The sequence below is a fragment of the Mastigoproctus giganteus genome, chromosome 2 (assembly GCF_048544385.1).
Source record: "Mastigoproctus giganteus isolate SK-2022 chromosome 2, ASM4854438v1, whole genome shotgun sequence".
Taxonomy (NCBI): Eukaryota; Metazoa; Arthropoda; class Arachnida; order Uropygi; family Thelyphonidae; genus Mastigoproctus; species Mastigoproctus giganteus.
In genome coordinates this window covers 118411024-118431937 of record NC_143576.1, presented here as the reverse complement: position 1 = coordinate 118431937, position 20914 = coordinate 118411024, and positions in this window count along the sequence as shown.

The window sequence follows — 20914 nt, the reverse complement described above, 5'->3', positions numbered from 1 at the left end:
GTGCGATTGGTAGCACGTTAGGTAAAAGGTTGGTTAAGTGATAAGACACGAAGGTAGCTATAAACGATTTGATCTGAGAAGATCAAAATCTCGAAAGGAGTTCCACAGATAGGGTTCTCAGTTGTTTTTGATATTTGTTAAGGACATTGATAAAGGCATAAGAGGTCTGATGTCAAAGTCTGCTGATGATACGAAAGTTAGGAGGACAGTAAACGACAATAAGTAAAATTCTTTGTTTCAACAAACCTCGATAAATTATTCCGGTGACTGACAGAATGATAATTAAGAAAAATATTGGGAAATATAAGGTTCTAAATTTGGGTAATAGAAATTCCAGATTTACTTGGGAAGCAGTAACTCCAAGTAGTTTAGTGATAATGACTCGAGAGCAATTGTTCCATACAACATGAATTTCTGTCCACAGTGTAAGCAGGCTGCTAGAACAACACGTGTTGTTTTCTCAGTGATTAACAGGAATTTTGGCAGTAAGGACAAAGCTAATTATGAGTTAAGTCACACCTTGAGTACTGTATACAGATTCAGAACCTCAGTTTCATGTAGAATGTGGACCTTCTGTGAAAAGTTGCAGCGAAGAACAATGTGGTTAGTGACTGATATAAAGGAGCATTTCTATTAAGAAAAATTTCAGTTTTGTGGTTTTCAAAGACTCAAAGATCACACCTATACATGCCGGTTTGATTATGATATTTAAAGGCTTTGATTAAATTATGTTGGGTGTGTGTGTTAAGCTCTAGAACAATTGAGCTATGGGGTGTCCGTATAGTGTGCTTGTAATTGCGTGTATTCTTCGGTCGTTCTATTCTTTCCTGGGATTAAAAACCCTAGTTTCTGCGAAAAAAACAATGCAACCCTGTCCGAGACCGACTAACTACTCAGCCATGAATTAGTTGTGAAACTCAATTGTGCAAAAAGAACGCAAAAATTCCTTGACGGTATTCGAATTCGGGCTCGTTAAAACTTTAATAGGTTTTAGTAAATTAAATAATTGCGTTTTTTTTCCCTTTTCTTTCTTTTTTCCTTTCGCAGTTAGCAAAAAAAATAGAGGATATGCACTTAAATTAATAAAGGTTAGTTGTACATCAGATGTAATTCTCTTTTAGCCTAAGAGTTAATAGCTATTTGTAGATTGCCACCTAATCATGTAGGACTGAAGCGCTGGATGGATACCTGTATGGAATCAGGCGACCTGATCCTTAGCCTAAATGTCATCCATTTAGGATCTTTTAGGCTACGGTTCTTTCTTTTGCGAAACTTCTCCCCTAGAAGGAATGTGTTTGTGGAATCCCGGATAAATCCCTTGAATATTCGTATCCAGTAGCGTATAAGCTGTCTTCCAAGAAATTTCTCAATCCACTGTAATCCCTTTTCTTGAAATTGCATCCGTTTTCCTTTTTGACAACAGAAATCTCTTTGGGTATTTTATGATATTGTGGTCACCACCCGCTACTGGTGATACAGCTTGGATCGCAACAACCAGGTTGAGGAAATTGGCGCCCCTTGTACTTTCTGTGACATGCTGAATAAATAACAGGCCATCTACACACTCTAGATCATTCTAAAACTTTCCTTCAAAATCTACTGGGTCCAAAAATCAATTTTCGACTGCCGATTTCTAATCAATAATATGAATGTTGAATTTACCATAATTTGAGCCCACTTGACTGCTAAATATGGTTAATGATCATTTTCTTGTTAAAATGACTGGTTGTAAAAGCCTTTGACGTATATATGCCATATTTCGTAGAGAAAAAAAGGAAGAGTATTTGAAAATGCATTCATTTTAACGAAATACAGTTAAAATCGATATAAAATTTTCTGCCAGATGATTCGTTATCAGTTTCATCTTCACTACATTTATAGAAAAATGGCAGTGGTTCGTCTCTTCTCTCTTCAATCGCATCACCTTTGACTCGACAATTATTTTCAAAATTTCTCATATGCCGTACACATTAATCACATCTATCAAATGCCACCTGATTTAAAGCTTCTTGCCATGCAGCACTTTGAATTGTTGTAAACTCCGTTTCTACCATTTTTTTTAATATAATTTTTCAAGAACCCAATGCAGCTCAATAAGATTAAATTTACAGTGTATGAAGATAATCTTAAAACTAAATGGCTTTGCTGTTATAAAAGTTCATCTATTAGGTAAAGTTTTGTTGCAAGTTTATTTCTTGCACGAGACTTAAAAGTTCCATTTCCAGTGCATTTGGTGGATAAGAAATGTTTTGATATAATCATAAGTTAATGGCACATTAATCCGTACACATTACTACCGTATTACTCACATCTATCAAATGCCACCTGATTTAAAGCTTCTTGCCATGCAGCACTTTGAATTGTTGTAAACTCCGTTTCTACCATTTTTTTTAATATAATTTTTCAAGAACCCAATGCAGCTCAATAAGATTAAATTTACAGTGTATGAAGATAATCTTAAAACTAAATGGCTTTGCTGTTATAAAAGTTCATCTATTAGGTAAAGTTTTGTTGCAAGTTTATTTCTTGCACGAGACTTAAAAGTTCCATTTCCAGTGCATTTGGTGGATAAGAAATGTTTTGATATAATCATAAGTTAATGGCACGTTTTTTTACATGCAGTTATTGAACCCCTGTTTATTTATTGCGAATGACAGGACGTGTTGTCGAAGGCGATTAGGCTTCTTTTTTGGAATTAGCATTAACATTTGTAAAGGCACATGATGCAAGAAAGCAAGCTTATACATTTTCAGCCAAAAAAAAAAACCTTCTTATTTCACCCATCCACTCACTCCAAATGTTTATCTAGTTCTGCCTTCAATCTATTTAAGCTGTCAACTTCTACAACTACAGATGGAAGTTTGTTCCAGCAATCAACAACCCGCTGGCTAAAGACAAACTTCCGCACATCTATCCTACAACTGTCTTTTCTCAATTTGAATTTATGCCCTCTCAGGCGACTATTCTGAGCAAGAGGAAGAATCCCATCAGCATTGAGCATGCTGAAACCATTCAAAGCCTTATACACCTCAACCAGATCACTTCGCAGGTGCCTAGTCTCCAGACACTGTAATTTGCAAAACTTAAGGCTTTCTTCGTAAGAGCAACCCTCTGTTCCGTTAATTAATCTTGTTGCCCTTCTCTGTATTCATTCTAACAGCTCTACATCCTTCTTAAAATGAGGCCTCCAGACCTGTTATTGTTATTGTTATTTTTGGTTTTTAGGAGCATTAGCAACTGAGGCCATATTGCTCCGGAAATATGCAGTGGTCATTCCCTGACCTTTCCGCATCCTCCGTATTTGGTGGTGACTCCAGACCTGTATATAGTACTCAAGGTGTGGCCTGACCATTGCCTTATACAAAGGGATAATCACCTCCTTATCCCTGCTAGAAAAATTCCTGTATATCATTGACAAGACACCATGAGCTACTCTTGCAGACCGTCTACACTGCTCAGAAAACTTCATATCTGCCTGCACAATTACCCCCAGGTCCTTTTCATTCTCTACCACTGTCAGTGTAGTACCACACAGTTGATACGTTTCTCTGGGGTTACTGCTTCCCATATGCAGTACTTTATATTTGTCAATGTTAAACTTCATTTGTCACCTCTCAGCCCATCTGCTCAACTTTTCTAGATCCTGTTGCAGTAGCATATTGTCATTAACAACCCTGCCGACCTTCGTATCGCCTGCAGACTTGGACATTAAGCCTGAAATACCATCATCAATATCATTAATAAATACAGAAATCAAAAATGGACCCACCACTGAACCCTGAGGGACTCCACTAATAACATTAGTCCACGATGAGCAGTGTCCATTGATTACCACTCTGTCTTCTCTCACTCAACCATTCCTTTATCCATATCAGCAATTTGCCTCCAATGCCACAATTCTCCAATTTGTACAGCAGTCTTCCATGTGCAACAGTATCAAAAGCCTTTCTAAGATCCAAATATATGATATCAAAATTATTCTTTGCATCCAGTTCCTTTGTGACCACATCATAGATTGCAGTCAAATTGGTCAGACAAGACTTCCCCTTAACAAACCCATGCTGTGTCCGAGCTCTAACTGAAGTCTTGTCTAGATGAATCTGCAGGGCTTCGTTAACCAGCGCCTCCATTAATTTCCCCGAAACAGAAGTTAAACTAATAGGTCTGTAATTACTTGTGTCACCCTTTGATTCTCCTTTGTGAATTGGTGTCACATTTGGTCATCTCCAGTCCATGGGTACCTCCCCTGAGTCCAAGGAAGCACTCATAATTATGGTTAAGGGTTTGCTTAGTTCCTTTGCTGCCTCCTTTAATATAACTGGATAGATCCCATTCACCCCAGGTGCCTTTTGACGTGAATACATCTTTAAATTCGGTCCGGAAAAGGGAGGCGTCTCTACGAAAACTCTAGCGACCAAAAAAATGGCAAGATTTGTCGCGCTTATATCTCGTAAACTATTAATGATAATCTTATGATTTAAAATTTATTGGATAGAGGGTTTATGTCCGTATCAAAAATAGTGGGTAGTGGGTGTGTGCAGCGGTGAGGGGGGAGGGGTAGCGCTTGCGCGTGAACACTGAAAATGGCGACGCCGCGCGGCGTTTTGGGCAGTGTAACTTTGGATTGCGAAGAGAGAGGACGTTGAAATTGGTGTCGATTTGTAGAGAATAACAGGATCTACAATATTATTTAGCAATAGTAACCGATAAAATAAAATTTGTAAAGTTATAAGACGATAAGTGTGCTGAGTTGAAGAAAATTTTCATAATGTCGAAAAAATTGGAAAGGAAATTGCAATTTTCCTTTTGAAATTGCAAAATTTGCAAAGAAAATTGCGATTCACGCCTTAAACTATTACGGTTATGTTTCCGTACACAACCCACCCCAATTTTTTATGTTTATCTTCAACAATTTCTCCTCTACTTTCCTCGCAGTTATTACAAAACCATGTAGCTCACTGCAAGAGTTTAGTTCACCTCTGGCATTCCCCTCCCTGAATAACTCCTCATGTGTGAATGTAGATGCAAAATATTAATTTAGTTTGTTAGCTACCTGAGCAGGATCATCAACAGTTGAACAATCGATATTAAGTGGACCAATCTGATTCATCCCCTTCCTTCTAGAGTTTACATAAGTAAAGAACTCTTTGCTGTTTTTCTTTGTATCCTTTGCCAAAGCTTTTTCGTGATCTGTTTTCGCCTGCCTAATCTCCTTTGTAACTTGGTTATAGACCAGCTTATATCTTTCATAGGCTTCTATATCACCTGTTAATATATATGCATCCCACGCATTTTCTTCTTTTCCACGAGTCTCATTGTGCTTCCTCCGTAGCCAGGTGGGAAGGAGCAGCAGTGCGTAGCACACGCTTCTTGATTAGACCGGGGTTCGAGCCCGTCACCACCAAATACGGAGCATGCGGAAAGGTCAGGGAATGACCACCGCACCGGAGCAATATGGCCTTAGTTGCTAATGCTCCTAAAAAAAAAAAACCAAATAACAACAACGAGTCTCATTAGTTCATCTGACATCCATTTAGGCCTAAACCTTGAACAGTATTTCTTAGTTGGTAGGAAAAACTTAGTAGCTTCCAAGATTAATTCTTTGAATGCTTCCCATTTTGAATTTGCTGTTGGTAACATCATCAGTTGGTCCCACCGTATAAAATTTAAATACTGCCTCAGACCTCAGTAGTGACCTTTATGAAAGCAAAACCCTTCCCTTTACCCTTGATGTTAGTTACCTCTTTGATTAAATTCCACTTGAGCACACTGTGATCACTGCCACCTAGTGGTTCCTTTATCTGCAGATTCTTAATGCATGAAGAATCATTACTGATAATCAAATCAAGAGTATTACTCCCTCTATTTGCCTCCCGAACATGCTGATTTAGAAAACAATCATCCAATAAATCCACAAAAGCCTTGCTAGTGTGTGACTGACCAACCCACAAATTCCAGTCAATAGGGAAATTAAAATCCCCCATTATAAGACACTGATTTACTGGCCCACTCTATTTCTCTGTACAATTTCTTATTATGCTCATCAGAGTCATTAGACCTATAACACACTCCTACTCTCAATTTTGCTTTCCCAGTGCTTATGTCACAACAATCTGACTCGACATTGCACTGTCCAGCCATGTCGACTGGCTGTACTTCCTTGGATTTTATGTGTTTCTTAACTAACAGCATAACCCCTCCTCCCTTCCTAACCTGTCTATCCTTTCTGTACACATTTTACTACCCAAATTCCAATTTTGAATTCCTTATATCTGTGTGACTCCACATCTCCCGTATCCCAACAATATCTGCCTTTGGGAAATTGGGAAAAAACTACTTTCTAAACCGTCACTGAAAATATTCAGCATTGATTGAATCGTGGTAATCAACCACCTTTTGTGAGCGAAATATCAAACTTGTACCTGTAATTCGACCATTTTCATTACCGGCATGCAGAACAATAACCGATGCACCATCACTACCATTACCATTTGCACACTTTTGAAATGACAGCACCCAGATTCACTTGCCAGCGCTTCAGCACATTACGTATTTAGACTACTGCCGTTACCATATAGGAAATAAAAATCGACTAACTGAAATAAATAAATTAATTATATAATTTATTAACCTAATTTATGAAAATTAACTAAAATTAAATAAACTCGATCAGTGAATCAGCCAAATTAATTAAACAGCGAAAACCTACTTTCAGCACTGGAAACCCTCAGCCCTTCGCGATGTTGGCCTGGTGCTGCTGTTTATGTTACGCAAAAATACCAAAGATATCCATCCCCAAAGACAAAAGCAGACTCCCAAATGAGAAATTAACTGAAGTCACAAAACCATAAAAAATAAAAGAATAGGTGTATCACAGGCATGATTTCTTCAGGGACGTACTCACACCTGCCGATACTCAGAAGGTATTCCTATGTTGAACTGTGTAAAAGTGTATTGATATCTAGGGGCACCAGGGGGTTCCCCCATCTCCGTGTTGCTTTCATTGTAGGTGTACCAGTTCACTTGAAAGGCCAGAGATTTAAGAGTGTGTGGGTTTTGTATATGTGTAGTGTTGTGTATCGTTGTTCATCTGGCCGTTTAGGCGCTGGATACCTACTGAGGCCCAACGTTGCCCACACTTGGCCTCGTGGAGGCAGGCCAAGTACACAGTAGTTTGAAATTTTACTCTGGCAGGCCCTGCCACCTAGTTTCCTGAGATTTCAGTGACTAGGGCCTAAAAAAAACTCGGTAAAGGTGAGCGCTGGAATTAGAAAAGCCAATTGCGGTTTAGTTTGGACGAAATTAAGTTTTTGCAGTTTGTGTGGGGTTATATGCTGGCGTATTAGGCAGAGTAGGGGGTGAGACCGAAGGCTGGGGGAAAGACAGAAGTATGGGGACGACAAAGAAGGCGACCCCAGGATGTTCAGTGAGGCAGGCGTGTGCCCCACCAGGAGACGAATAAGGGTTGGGACGGGAGGAGAGGAGACAATATTTTCTCCTCCTCCCCTCCAGGGGAAAGGGAGTAAAGGTATCAGGCAAGGGAGCCCGGTACAGATTGCCATCAGGCATTGGCAGTAGAGAGCACGTGAAGAGTCTAAGCAATCTGAACCGGATCAATGTAGGAATCAAATCCAGTCGTAAGGTCATACGTGAGGCAAGTCTCGTCCTATGGTTGGCCATGTAACCTGTTCAGGTCGCCCAGTGTGCATGTTATGATTATGCTGCCTCGGGTCCTGGTGATATCATTTTCTTAGTTCGTGCGTTGGCCATTTGGTTTAGCCATCCAGCTAATGGTCCAGTGCGAATAATTTGTATCCAGTTCATGTAAAGTCCTGTGTTCGTTTGTCTGGTTAAGACGTAGGTCTTCCTGGTTGTCAGTTTCCTGTGAACAAGGCTAGATGATGGTCATGTTCGTGGTTGTAGGTTATTTTTGTACAGTTTTCTTGTGTATTCCAGTTTTCTCCAGTCCTAGTTTTTTGATTCATCATCAGCTTCCGGGTGCTGTGCATGGTGGTTTGCTATAAGTGCTCTCCTAGCAAAGAGTTTCTGTGCAAAGATGGTATAAGGTATATTTGGGTCAAAAGGTACGTGGGGTTTCTCCCATCTCCGCGTATGCACATTGTATCGGAAACAGAACACTATGAAGCCAGAGATTTAAAAGTGTGTGGGTCGTGGATTGTGTAAGATATGCCCATTGTTCCTCTGGTTTGGGGATGACTCAACCCCTTGCGTTTGCTGACGATTTGGTTTTGGTGGTGCATGGTGACACAAGAGCTGATTTAGAGGAGAGAGCAAATTGTGCACTAACTAAGCTCCAGGATTGGACAGCCATTCACCGACTAAAGATCTCGGGAGAGAAAACCAAATCTATATTGCTCAAGGGAACGCTCCAACTACGAAGACCACCGGTTATCAAAATTGACAACACCTCCATAAAATTATACCCAGAAATCAATTATTTAGGAATCGTCTTAGATATGAAGCTAAATTTCCATCCTCACTTGAAATATATGTCACAGAAAAAAAAAATACTCGGCCATGATCATCCGTATAAGCCGTGCAGACTGGGGCCTAAAGCGCCGGGCTCTGGCCCTCATCTATAATGCCATATTTGTGCCAATAGCTTGCTATGGAGCCTCAGTATGGTGTACTAGGGCCTCCCTCGACCGAAATCGCCGTAAACTAGACTCCATACAGCGTTCTATGCTCCTTGCCGTAACAAAGGCGTGCCGTACAGTAAGCACCCCAGCTCTGCAGGTGCTAGCTGGATGTATACCCCTACACCTGGAGTTAATAAGAAGAGGATTATATCAACGATTGAAGAAGAGTATTCCCACCGAAACAGCAGGCATCACTCTTAACCTTGATAACAACCCCAAACAGGAAAGGAAGAGAATCTCTGAAATTATATACAGGACCTGGCAAGAGACATGGGACACCACAAACAAAGGATTGATAACCAAAACGTTCATTCCCTCTGTGAACCTTATCAGTCCAAAGCCTCCTCCCTGGTACTCACCAGGCCTCCATACTACATTTCTATTTACAGGCCACGGACCCTTTAAAGCGAAGCTAACATCCCTAGGCATAGAAGAAGATCCGCTGTGTCACTGCGGGGCTGAAGAAACGTGGGATCACGTGATGTATGATTGCCATGAATATAACGAGTTCCGGCTAAGGTTTGCCACTAAAATGCAAGGAAATCCCCGGAATTGTGAGCACCTGATTATAATGGACGAGCAGCGCTATGCCGCCTTTACAGAGTTTGCGCAGTCTGTCTTCACTGCTAGACGGGTTAGGCACCCAAACACCACCCATTGAAGATCAAAGTAAGAAACTTCCTGGATATGACAGTCCTCTCAGGAGAAGGAAAAAAAAAAAACACTCCTTCCTTCCTTCGTCCCAGGAGTGACAGAACCTACACCAGCACAGCTCAGCTGCTGCCTTTAGGCCTCCCTAGCCACGCTCCCTTGCGTGGTCCTTTGCCTTTACTCCCTGGCGGGAGGGGGAGTTCATCCCTGGTGTCCTCCCCCCCTCGCCACCGCTCTTTTTCACTCTGGTGGGGCATGGGCCTGCTCCACTGACTGGGGGTCATCTTCCCTATGGACCCCGTATCTCTGTCTTTTCCCCCCAGCCTTCAGTCTCCCTCCCCTTCTCTAACTTACAACTAGTGTCTGAATCAACTCCAAATTGTTTGAGCCCTACATCCAAAAACTTAACAACATCAAATCGCCCAACTAGCTCCCTTTGTTTTTGGCTGACCCCTATCTATAGCGTGTTTTTTTTTTTTTTTAGGTCCTTGCCACTGAAATCTCAGGAAATTAGGTGGCAGGACCTGCCAGAGTAAATAACTAAGTAGTGTACCTGGTCTGCCTCCACGGGGCGCAGTGGGACAACGTTGGGTCCCATTAGGGGCCCAGCGGCTAAATGACCAGATGAACAACGGTACACGACACTACACAAATACAAAATCCATATACCTTTAAACCTCTGGCATTGACAGTGTTCTGTTTTCACACCCACAATGTATAGCACGGCGAGATGGGGGAAACCCCTGGTGCCGTTTGACACTAAACACACTCTACACTCTACACTCTGTTCCTCTGGTTTATTGGCCGCCGGGCCCCTATTGGGAACCGACGTTGCCCATACCCCGCCAGGTGTTAACAGTAAGTGATATTCTGGAAGGTCCTGCCGCCTACTTTCCTGGGATTTCAGTGGCAAGGACCTAAAAAAAAAGGGGTTCCAGTCATCGCAGTTGATTTAGGTAAGATTGCAAAGATGGTAAGGGCTTTGTATTCATGTTCCGAGTCGAGAAGATGCTGTTCCATGTTCTGCGGGAAGTAGGTGATAGCAGTGGTGAGCATGCATCGCAGGTCCTCATAGTGGTCGCAGTCATACATGAGATGTTGTCATGTCTCCTCGCGGCCACAGAGGCAACGGGGATCCTCAATGATTCGGAAGCTAGACAGTTTTGCATTAAATGGCCCGTGCCCGGTGAGCAGAAAGGTGACGTGGAGCCCCTGTTGGAACAAACTCGGGGGTTTTGGAAAGACTGTTTACGCTCAGGAGGAACTTCTTGGTGATTTCCCCTTTAGTGGACTCTGTCCGCTGATCCTGCCATTCCTATTGGAGGTGGTCGAGCAGTTGGTTTTTTCAAACTCCCTGTTGTTGACGAGGTCAAACGTGTAGTTCAGGATAGTACACGGTATTTCGTTTGCCATATTATATTTCAGTGCGCATCTAATGATTTCCAAGTCCAGCGGGAGGACTCCCGCCAGAACCTGGAGTGCGAGCGTGCTGACTGTTGAGACAGCTCGTGTGATTGTCAGAATTATTGACCGCTGGATACTGTCTAAGGTTCTTCTATTTACCACTGTGGTTACCTTTTTGTACCAAACTGGTGAAGCATATGTGATGACCGGGATGAAGGTAGATTTGTAGTAGAGGGACAGGGTCCGCTTGTTTAGCCACCAGTCCTTCCGGGTCACTCTTGCGACCAATGCAGAATATTTCCGTATTTTTTGTTTAATGTACTTGAGTTGGGGCTGGAAAGACGGATTTTTGTCTATGATGATTTCGAGATATTTGATTTCTGTAGCAAGTTTTATCGTGGTGCCTTGAATTTTCACTTGCGGTGGTCTGGCAAGGTCGAGTTTGCCCTTCAGGAGTACTGAGCAGGTCTCACTTGGCGAAATCTGCAGGCAATGGATTGTAGCCCAGTTTTGCAAAATTCCTATCGCGTGGTTGGCTTTTTCTTCGATCTGCGCTCGTGAGTCAGCAGCAATAGTTAGTATCAAATCATCGGCAAAGGCCTGGGCGTCGACTTCGCCAATATCAAGGGCTAGGAATTCACCTAAAATCATATTCCATAACAGGGGTCCTAGGACAGAGCCCTGCGGGCACCCCCTGTGGATTTGTTTGGTTAGCTTCCTATACGGTGCATGTACTTCGATCGTTCTCTGTTTTAGGTAACTTCTGATTGTGTTATGCAGGTTTAGAGGCACTCCAGCCCGCCTAAGTCTGGCAAAGACGCTCGGCCACCATATGGCGTTAAACGCACCCGCGAAGTCGATGCTGATAACAAGAAAATATTTGGTAGTACAGGCTTCTACTTTATCCAGTAGTGTCTTGAGAGCTTCGATCGTGGATCGAAGTGCTATATTGAACTTTTTTTTTTATTTTATTTTATTTATTAATACACAACTGTATATACATTCTCAAGATATATTAATCAATTTATATACAATATTTATATACAGATTTTATATACATACTCTTATATATACTGCAGTCTTTCTGTACATTGATTGTGTGTGTGTCTTGATATGAAGGGTGGCTCCTAGACATAAGCCCATCTCCACCTTTGACTCCTGTGAAAGCTCAGAACGTCTTCAAAACAGGCCTGAAAAAAGAGTGTTATGTCAGGCCATTTCGCCACCAGGGACTAACCAACACCTGGATCAACCATTCTCTGTGTGTGCTGTAATGCACAAATCCCGCACCTACCGGAAGTAGTGCTATACTGGTAAGCGCCAGCAATCCCGCCCCCAAGGCTGCCCAAACTTGGAGGCCAGCGAAAAAAAAAATAAATAAAAAAAAAAAAATTCCAACTAAGAACAATGTATACTTGTTGAAACAAAAGCAACATTATACAATTATTTACATGTAAATAGCAAATACATACACTTAGAATGATATTAACTTAACAATAACACTTAGAAACATTAACATTAACACTTAGAAACATTTATTAACACTTAGATTAACATTATCTCCACTTAGAGTCCATCCACAAATGCAAGCCTGCTTTTTGGTATCCAGGAGCAGAAGATCATCTCGCACTGTAAACAGGAAACATCCTATAAAGATGACAGTACACGAAGTGTTCTGTCGTCAAATGTGCAGTACTTCCCTTAATTGGTATCCTGCAATAGATTTCTTAACTCCTGTCTTCTTTTAAAAACTTTGGCCGAGAATTCCTGAAGCAAAGCAAAGATGTCCCACCTCTGAACCAAGAGAGCTAAATTATTCTCCGTGAGGTTTGGTAACCTATTTAGTAATTCCTGCCTGTCTGAAGTATACAGTCCACATTCAAGGATGACATGTCTCCAAGATTCAACCTCACCGCACGAACAGTAGGGGTCAGGTTCTAATCCTCTTTCAAATAGTTTGGCCCTTAAGCCATGTCCAGTGATTAGGTTTGCGGCTGCTACCAAGGTTACAACTAAAGCCAAGCTTCTGTCCCTGCAACGTACACTGCTGCTTACAGTTATATGCGCTCCCAGGATAGTGTCGACAAATGCCTTACAGGTTATTGCAGGTACCATCCCCTTGGATTTACACATTATTTTCCGAGGTATTGTATATAACTTAAAGAAGGGAAGGGCGTTACAAATATTGAATATCACCTCTAATCCAAAAAACAACATAAAGGAGGAAAAACGTAGAATTTGGGGTGAGCTTGTGAATTGCTGGCAGCAACGTTGGGATTTGAGTGTGTATGGAACCATTACAAGAGGTTTCTTTCCAGCTGTAAGCTTTGCAATGGACAGGAGGGTGTCTTCTTGGTTTGCTCCCACCATTTTATTTATTTTATTTATGACCGCTGAAGAGCAGCCAACCGCTCCCTGGTGCTCCTATACGACCTACGATAGAACTAACCACGAGAACTAACTAATCTGTGGAAAACGCCAACTGAAATACTGCTAGCCCTCTTCAGCTAACTTCAGACACACGCTATGTAAATTTTTTTGTTTCTCTCCTATATGGTAACAATAAAATAAACGAACTTTCTACTTATACTCCGTAACGACCGCATGAGTGTCAGAAGAGTCCACAGGGCAGATTATGGGGGCTTGAACCATGGTCAATCAAAACTCATGCACTTTTGTACCCTCGCGATTGACCACGCGGCTGTGGAGGCCTACTATTAGTTACCTAAATATGTAATGTGCTGTAACTTCCACACTATTACTTTGAGATGGTTTAAGTTCTTTCCCTCACTCTTTTCCTCTTGTATATTAATGACCTTCATTTCATAGACAGGAAATCCTATCCATAGTTTTGCTGATGATAGCACATTGCATTCCACTTTCCAGTTTGAGAAACCTCGCCCAGCTCAATCAGCTTCAACTTCTCGAATATCCGCTACCAATTCCTTAAATGCCTACCTCCAGGTATTTCTTCAGTGGGGCAAAGACAACTTAGTTGACTTCAGTCCTTCTAAAACTTAGTCCTGTCTTATATCTCGCAAAAAGGATTCTTCCACTCCTGTGCTTATCTTTGGTGACACTCCGATTTATAGGCAAGATGATATATCTCTTTGGGGATTGCCTTGACTTCATATCTCTCTTGGCACAAGCGCATTACAAATATTGCTTTCTCTGCATCTAAAAATCTTGGTTTTCTCTTTCTCTCTCGGCGCTAGTTTTCTTCCAAACAGCTGTTCACTCTGTACAAATCGCAAATCCGCCCTACCATGGAATATTGTACCCACATCTGGGGCGTGCCCCCAAAACCTTTCTCAGGCTTCTAGGTTCCATTCAGAAGAGGACAATTAGGTTAATGAATGACTCCTCTCTAACAGAGTCTCTCCATTCGCTGTCTCATAGACGTACTGTTTCTGCTGCATGCGTTTTCTGCAGATACTTCCATGAGCACTGTTGTTTTTTGAATTGGCTTCTATAATTCCCGCCCTCTCTTTCAAAAAAGTCCGAATACGTGCTGTCACCAGCCAACATCCATTTACTGTCCAACTTCAAACTCATAGAACGAACTTTTTATCTTCCTCGTTTGTTCATTCAACTGCCGTTTTCTGGAACAACCTTCCTTCATACGTATTTCCTGAAAATTAGTCTACTGAAGTTCAAGTGTAATGTCAACAAATATCTTGTTTCGTCCTCTCAGCCACCAACCCATGCACGGTTCTAAGTACTATAGGGTTATACCTCTCGTGTTTTGGGCTTTCATAAAAAAGAAAAAAACGAATAATTCAATTAAACTGTTTATTTGGTTAATACTATGTAAGTTCTCTTTTTCTTTCTTTTTAAAAGAACCCTTCGTTGGTTTTGGATGCATAAATATCCATTTTTTGCCTAAGTAAATAACTGGATGAGGATTTTGTGACAAAAGATTGTTTTATTTGTCGCAGATATCTGCACCTTCTACTTAACGATTATGCTGCTTTCACTCAAATCCAAAATGTTCCACGATGCTGTGTAACGAACGAATCCCATCTCTTTGTCTTTAACCAAGTGCAGTAAATGTCTAATGATACATTATGACTATTAGCGTATTCGTTAAAAATCAGACGTCTTAAATAATCCTTACTGAAATTGTCCATTCTGGTAACACTTGCACGGCTTTTGAGCACTTCTTTTTCCTGACAGCAATGGCTGTTGCTCGTTCCTGCATATCTTGCAGCACTTGGTCGAGAAATTCTCAATGCCTGCGCTGCTTTTTCGTAAACGAATGCAACGTTTCGGAAAAAGAAAACGGAATCCTCCGTTTTCTTTTTCCTATAATAAATAGAATAGGACCACATTTTTCAACATAATTTGAGCAGTTCACTGTAAGTTTTTTCCCTTCAACGAAACACCTTAACCGTCTTAATCGTCCAATCAGGATCTTTGCTTGTAGCAATTTCATTTTAAAATAAAATATAGATAATTTACTTGGCCAAGCTTTCTTCGAAACAATTTCGTGTGTATTTCATGTTTACGAAATTTAGTGGCGTCTTTTTCACGTCAGTTGCCCACAATTCCCATCGTAATGCAGAATTATTTTCTGCGGAAGGACCGTCGAAAGTTTACTGAGCGGTATATACGGCTGTGAATTTTAAATTTTACGAATACAGGAAAGTGATTATCTCTTCTAATCTCAGTAAGCCGGGAAAGTTGGTAGGTATTTGGCATAAGTAAAAAGCTTGTTTAAAAAAGATTCAAATTTACCAATTTATTATTTAATTGTATAATTTGAAAGAAACGAATGAAATTTTTATTAATATTAATGTTTCCCACTACAAAAGTTGCTTCTCCTCTTCATTTTAGTGGTATTTTCTTTTGCAGTTCTGTGAGCTATGGCGCATTCGTTGAAGAAAGAGAGTGGCCAAATGGAGTGGTGAGTAATATGTACTTTTATAAACGTTTTCTTGAATTAAAATTTTCTGAACCATGCACATTGTAGTAATGTGTCAGATATTTTTCGCCAACCTTATTATTAATCTGGTGGCTTAGTCAATATTACATCCGTTTAGAAAAGTCTACATTCAACTATCTTCTCGAAGCGGAAGAATTTCTGATGATGGCCTTTTCTCTAAGATTTCAGTTAACCGGTCTCAAGCGGAGGTGCTGGCTTTTCTTCCCCTTGAATTATTACAGGGTTTCCCCTACCCCAAACCGGCTTTGAGACATATGCTGTTCTCGACCAACAGTCTCTAGTATACAAAACCACGGCTATGCAAACCGGCTTGGAAGCTTGTAAAAAAATTCCGAGAGTAAGAAGCTGCCTTCGTGCAAAACAATCAGCCTGATTTTTTGATTCTAAATTTAAGAGTGCTTCATTTTTACTGGGCGCGTTAGCATAAATGCATAATGCGCATATTGTCTTCACCATGCTTTTTGTCCGTCCGCATATAATAACTCGAATCCCTAGTGGACGGAGTTTCATGAAATTTTATATTTGAGGCTTTTAAAAATATTTGTCCAGCCATTCGAAGTTTCATTAAAATTGGACAAAGATATCTGGCAATTATTATTATTATTTTTTTTTTCATGCAATTTGTATGTACAAAAGAAATTCGTAGATTTAATATATTTTAATGCAGTATCGTTAGCTTTAGCAGTCCTAGGTATCGCTTGTGAAGAGATCGCTTGCTCGTGAATAAATAAAAATAATAAGTAAATAATTATATTAGTATTAGTATTAGTAACGGCCGCATGGTGCAAGAAAGCCTATGGCTTATGCTGCACCAGCCAAAAAAAAAAAAAAAAAAAATCCGAACAAAACAATGATAAAAACAAAAAATAAATAAAATAAATAACTAAATAATAATAATTAATAAATAAAAAAATAAATAAAATAAAATATAAATAAAAAGGAAATTAAACCTATCATCCTATGCACTTGCCTTACCCGAAAGTACTATCCAGATGACCTTTGAATTTCCCCAAACTGTCGGCCTCTACCACCCATGAAGGCAACTTATTCCAGTAATTTATAACTCGCTGGCTAAAATAAAACTTCCTGCAGTCCAATCTAAACATTTCCCCCCGTAACTTGAATTTATGTCCCCTATTTCTAGCATCATTTATAATCTTGAAAATTTTGTCCTCATTCATTTTACTTCTGCCTCTCAGAGCCTTAAACACCTCAATCAAATCTCCTCTAAGGTGTCTAGTTTCCAAACTCTGCAACCCACATATTCGAAGTCTTTCTTCATAAGGACGTCCTTTTGCCGATCTCACCAGGAGAGTTACCCTTCTTTGCACCCTTTCAAGAAGCTCGATGTCTTTCTTTAGGTGCGGTCTCCATACTTGAACACAGTATTCCAAGTGTGGTCTAACATAAGCCTTATATAATGGGATTATCACGTCCCTATCTCTACTTGCAAAAGTTCGATAGATCATCGATAGGACACCATGGGCCTTCCTTGCAACCTGTTTACAATGCTCAGAGAATTTCATGTCTGACCGTATCGTAACACCCAAGTCCCTTTCCTCCAGTACTGGGTTTAGTTGAACTCCACCAAGTGAATAAGTTTTTTGGGATTACTGTTTCCCAGGTGTAATACCTTACACTTTGTTGGATTAAAGCACAGCTGCCATTTTTCTGACCATTCTTAATATATACTCAATACTCAATATATTTATACATTATATGTAATATAGTGTATATATATAAAATTGTAAGTAAATTGAACGGCAAAGTTTAGAGAACGTAAAAGTATAGGTTTTTATTACGTGTTCTATAAAGTTATAATCCGATAATTAATTAATGAGAAGACAACTATATTTATTTTTCACTTCTATTAATCAGAGGAAAATCAAAAAATCAATTAATTTAAGAAAAAAAATCGAAGGCGCCTGAAATGTAACGCACTGCGTACATTATCTAATTTGTTTCCTTTTGTCACGCTTTGTATGTAGTGCATACGATGAATTTTATCATGTTCTTTATCGCATAGACCACCAGAGGTTCCCAAACTTTGTCGGTTCACAGCGCCCTTAGTGTCTCAGTAATTTTTTCACGGCTCCCCCAGGCCAAAAGAAATAGCTAACAGTTCCGTTTATTAAGTACTGTAGTTAGGTCCAAACAACTTAATAAGTAATGTGAAACTGTGAACTACCTCGAGCTAGTAGGTCGCGCGGTGTCCGACAGATGTCGAGTATCGCTGTGTTTCCCTCGAAAAATTAAAATATCCCGCGGCGCACAGTTTGGGAACCGCTGGCATAGACTGTAGATAGTTGGATAGCATAACTGTAGATAGTTGGTAGATAGTTGGATAGACGCAGTTGGATAGCCTCGGAAGATTCTTTCCAGCAAACACCATCCAGCTATTCAACACCCTCAATATCAATCCTGAAGAGCTCCTGAAAAGCTCTGCAATTGCAAATCCTACAGAAAGGAAGTTCTCAGAAACTCTTACTTGCAAATACAGATGTAAGGATACAGTTTCGGCACCTTGTTCGGCCAGGCACGAGCCACTGGGCTTTAGGAAACCCGACTTCATCAAGAAATAGGTGTCAGGATTGCCCTATTTACACAACTACCTACACAACTACCTACCTATTTACACAACTACCTATACGACTACCTACACAACTCTAATCCCCACAAAAGAAGACGACTGCTGGAAAATTGAACTTTCAAATTTTTATTTTGCTGTATCGCGTTCGTTCCTGTTGTTTCATATGTTGTACGTTGTTTGGCTGTAAATATTTGTGTTTATGTAAATATGGTGAACCTCCCACTTGTGTGTGTTTAAGCAGAAGGTATGCTTCAATTGTCACGGTATTATGTTCTTACCAGTTTACAGTAGTTCAATAGTAAAAGCCTTTGCGAGTAATTAATAACTCAATATTCTGTATTCCAGATAAAGTGTACTTGTAAATCAAATATTATGTATTTCATGTGTTTTATAATTGTAACATAGATGTATATTTTGTAACATAGTTGTATATGTATGATCACCCTCTAGCCAGTGGCTGTAACCGGGTGTTCTCCTAAGAGAAATAAACTGATGATAATAATAATAATAAAGATATAATTTTTGCATGCGAAATTTGTTGTGTTTTAACAGTAGACGTAATCTGTATTCACAGGGCCTGTGCAGTAACTACACAAAGGAAAAAGACACGTAAGAGATCCTATCTTGCATTTGCATTTTATTAATTCTGATAAATTTAATGTATCCAAACTTTGTGTTCGAAATGGTTATTAAACTTTATTTACTAACTTAGGTGTCCTTTTCTGGAAATATATTTTTCACTCCGACGAATGGAGATAACGGTGTACAAGTATAAAGCAAAGTTCGAGGTAAGAAACTCGCGTTTTCAGCAGTTATTTAGGTTATTCTTATAATAATAAGTTAATAAATAGTCGAATTATATGCATGATATATTTAGTTCTCTCTCTCTTTTTTTTGAAAAATAGACTACAGCTTTGTGGAGCCATTGTATTTTGATTGTTAACTGCTTGTATTATATAGTCGGTTTACCTGTTTCGCTAGATGAAAGACTCGAAGGTGCATACATCGCCCTCGACCGACTAACTCGACCAGGTTATGAAAAGTCCATAAATATTGTTTTCATCTGTACGAGATTCGAATGCAGTCCATTACCACACGGTTTGGAAGAACAGCAATCGTAACAATTGTGCTACTAGCGAAGGCAATTTGACTTTTTTTTTTTTTTATTTCATGTTAGGGTTACCTGAAAACAATGGGAACATAATAACGTTCCCATTGTTCTCAGGTCATTGTTCCCAAAAATGTCACGTTAGGGTTACCTGAGAACAATCCACCGATGTGTATTGTGTTCAATGGGAGTTATTGTGTTCACAAGGAGTGTTTGACACTCCTTCCGCAGAAAATAGTTCTGCATTACGATGGGAATTGTGGGCAACTGACGTGAAAAAGACGCCACTAAATTTCGTATATATGAAATACACACGAAATGTTCACTGGTCGGCTTGCCTGCCTTGTTGTGTGAAAATCCAGTGTTTCCGGGAGAGTTAGAAATTTAAAAAAAAAAAAAAAAAAAACTTTCTATCCTCGCCTGACACCTACTGAGAAAAGCCACGGAGTGAAAAAAAAGTCCATAAAAGTTCCTCGCATCATTGACAGGATTCGAACTGAGACCTTTACCACCTGATGGGATTACACTCGCTGTTCTACCGGCGAGTGCCGATAGGTCTGGCTTTAAAGTGATTGTTTTCCTCTGGTGACAGTTAAAGGACCGGACGGTTTCTTTTGTATGATTGTTAAATAACATGGTAAGGGCCCCTCCAGAATTTGAAATTAAAAAGTAAATTCAAAAGCAGGGAGGCCAGAAATATATTTCTTGTTTGATAGCGAAAATTAATATCTTTCTCAATATAGTATCGCATGGTTAAAAGAATAACCCTAAGTTGTATAATTAATGAGGTGTTTCTTTTGGAGGGTTGTGGGCAGAAATTTGGATTTATTGGATTTCCTTCTCCCTTTTCCAAGGAATCAACTACTACGTCAGAGAATTCCACATGCTGTTGTTGGGTTTTTTAGGAGCATAGGCGACTAAGGCCATGTTACTTCATGTATATTATCTGTAAATTGCGTGTGTTCTGAGATCAATTTTCTATTCGCTGGACGAAAAACCCGAGTTTCCGGGTCATGCTACCCTCGCTTGAGACCGACATGTCTATGCCTGGCTTTACGAAGGAAGAAATCAGATAGCGAAGGATAATGTATATACAATTCAGCGAGACTTCAGTGGGACAACAGCGCGACCGCCCAGAGACTTTTAGAGATATATGATAGCCGGCACTCACGTGCCGGTACAAGGGTCACGGACACTGCAGTCCTTCTAGCGTCTTCACGCAAAAAATGTCTACAGTGTAGCAAGAATGACCAACAACCAGACAACCAACATCTGGTCAATGCTAGTTTTAGGACAAAGACAGCTTGTTGATGTGAGAAGTTGATGGAGGAGGTATAGAATCCTGCTGCCTAACACACAGTCCGCAATGAGGAAAGGGCAGGGCAGGGCAATATAAATTATATGATAAGGAGTATATCGGGACGAATAATGCGTCGGATCCCTCATTGATAAGTCTAACAACAGACAAGCTCATGAGTTCCGGTCTTGTTAGTAAAAAACAAACAGCCACGAGTACAGCAGTTACAGGAACACCGACGCTGGACATATTGTTATTA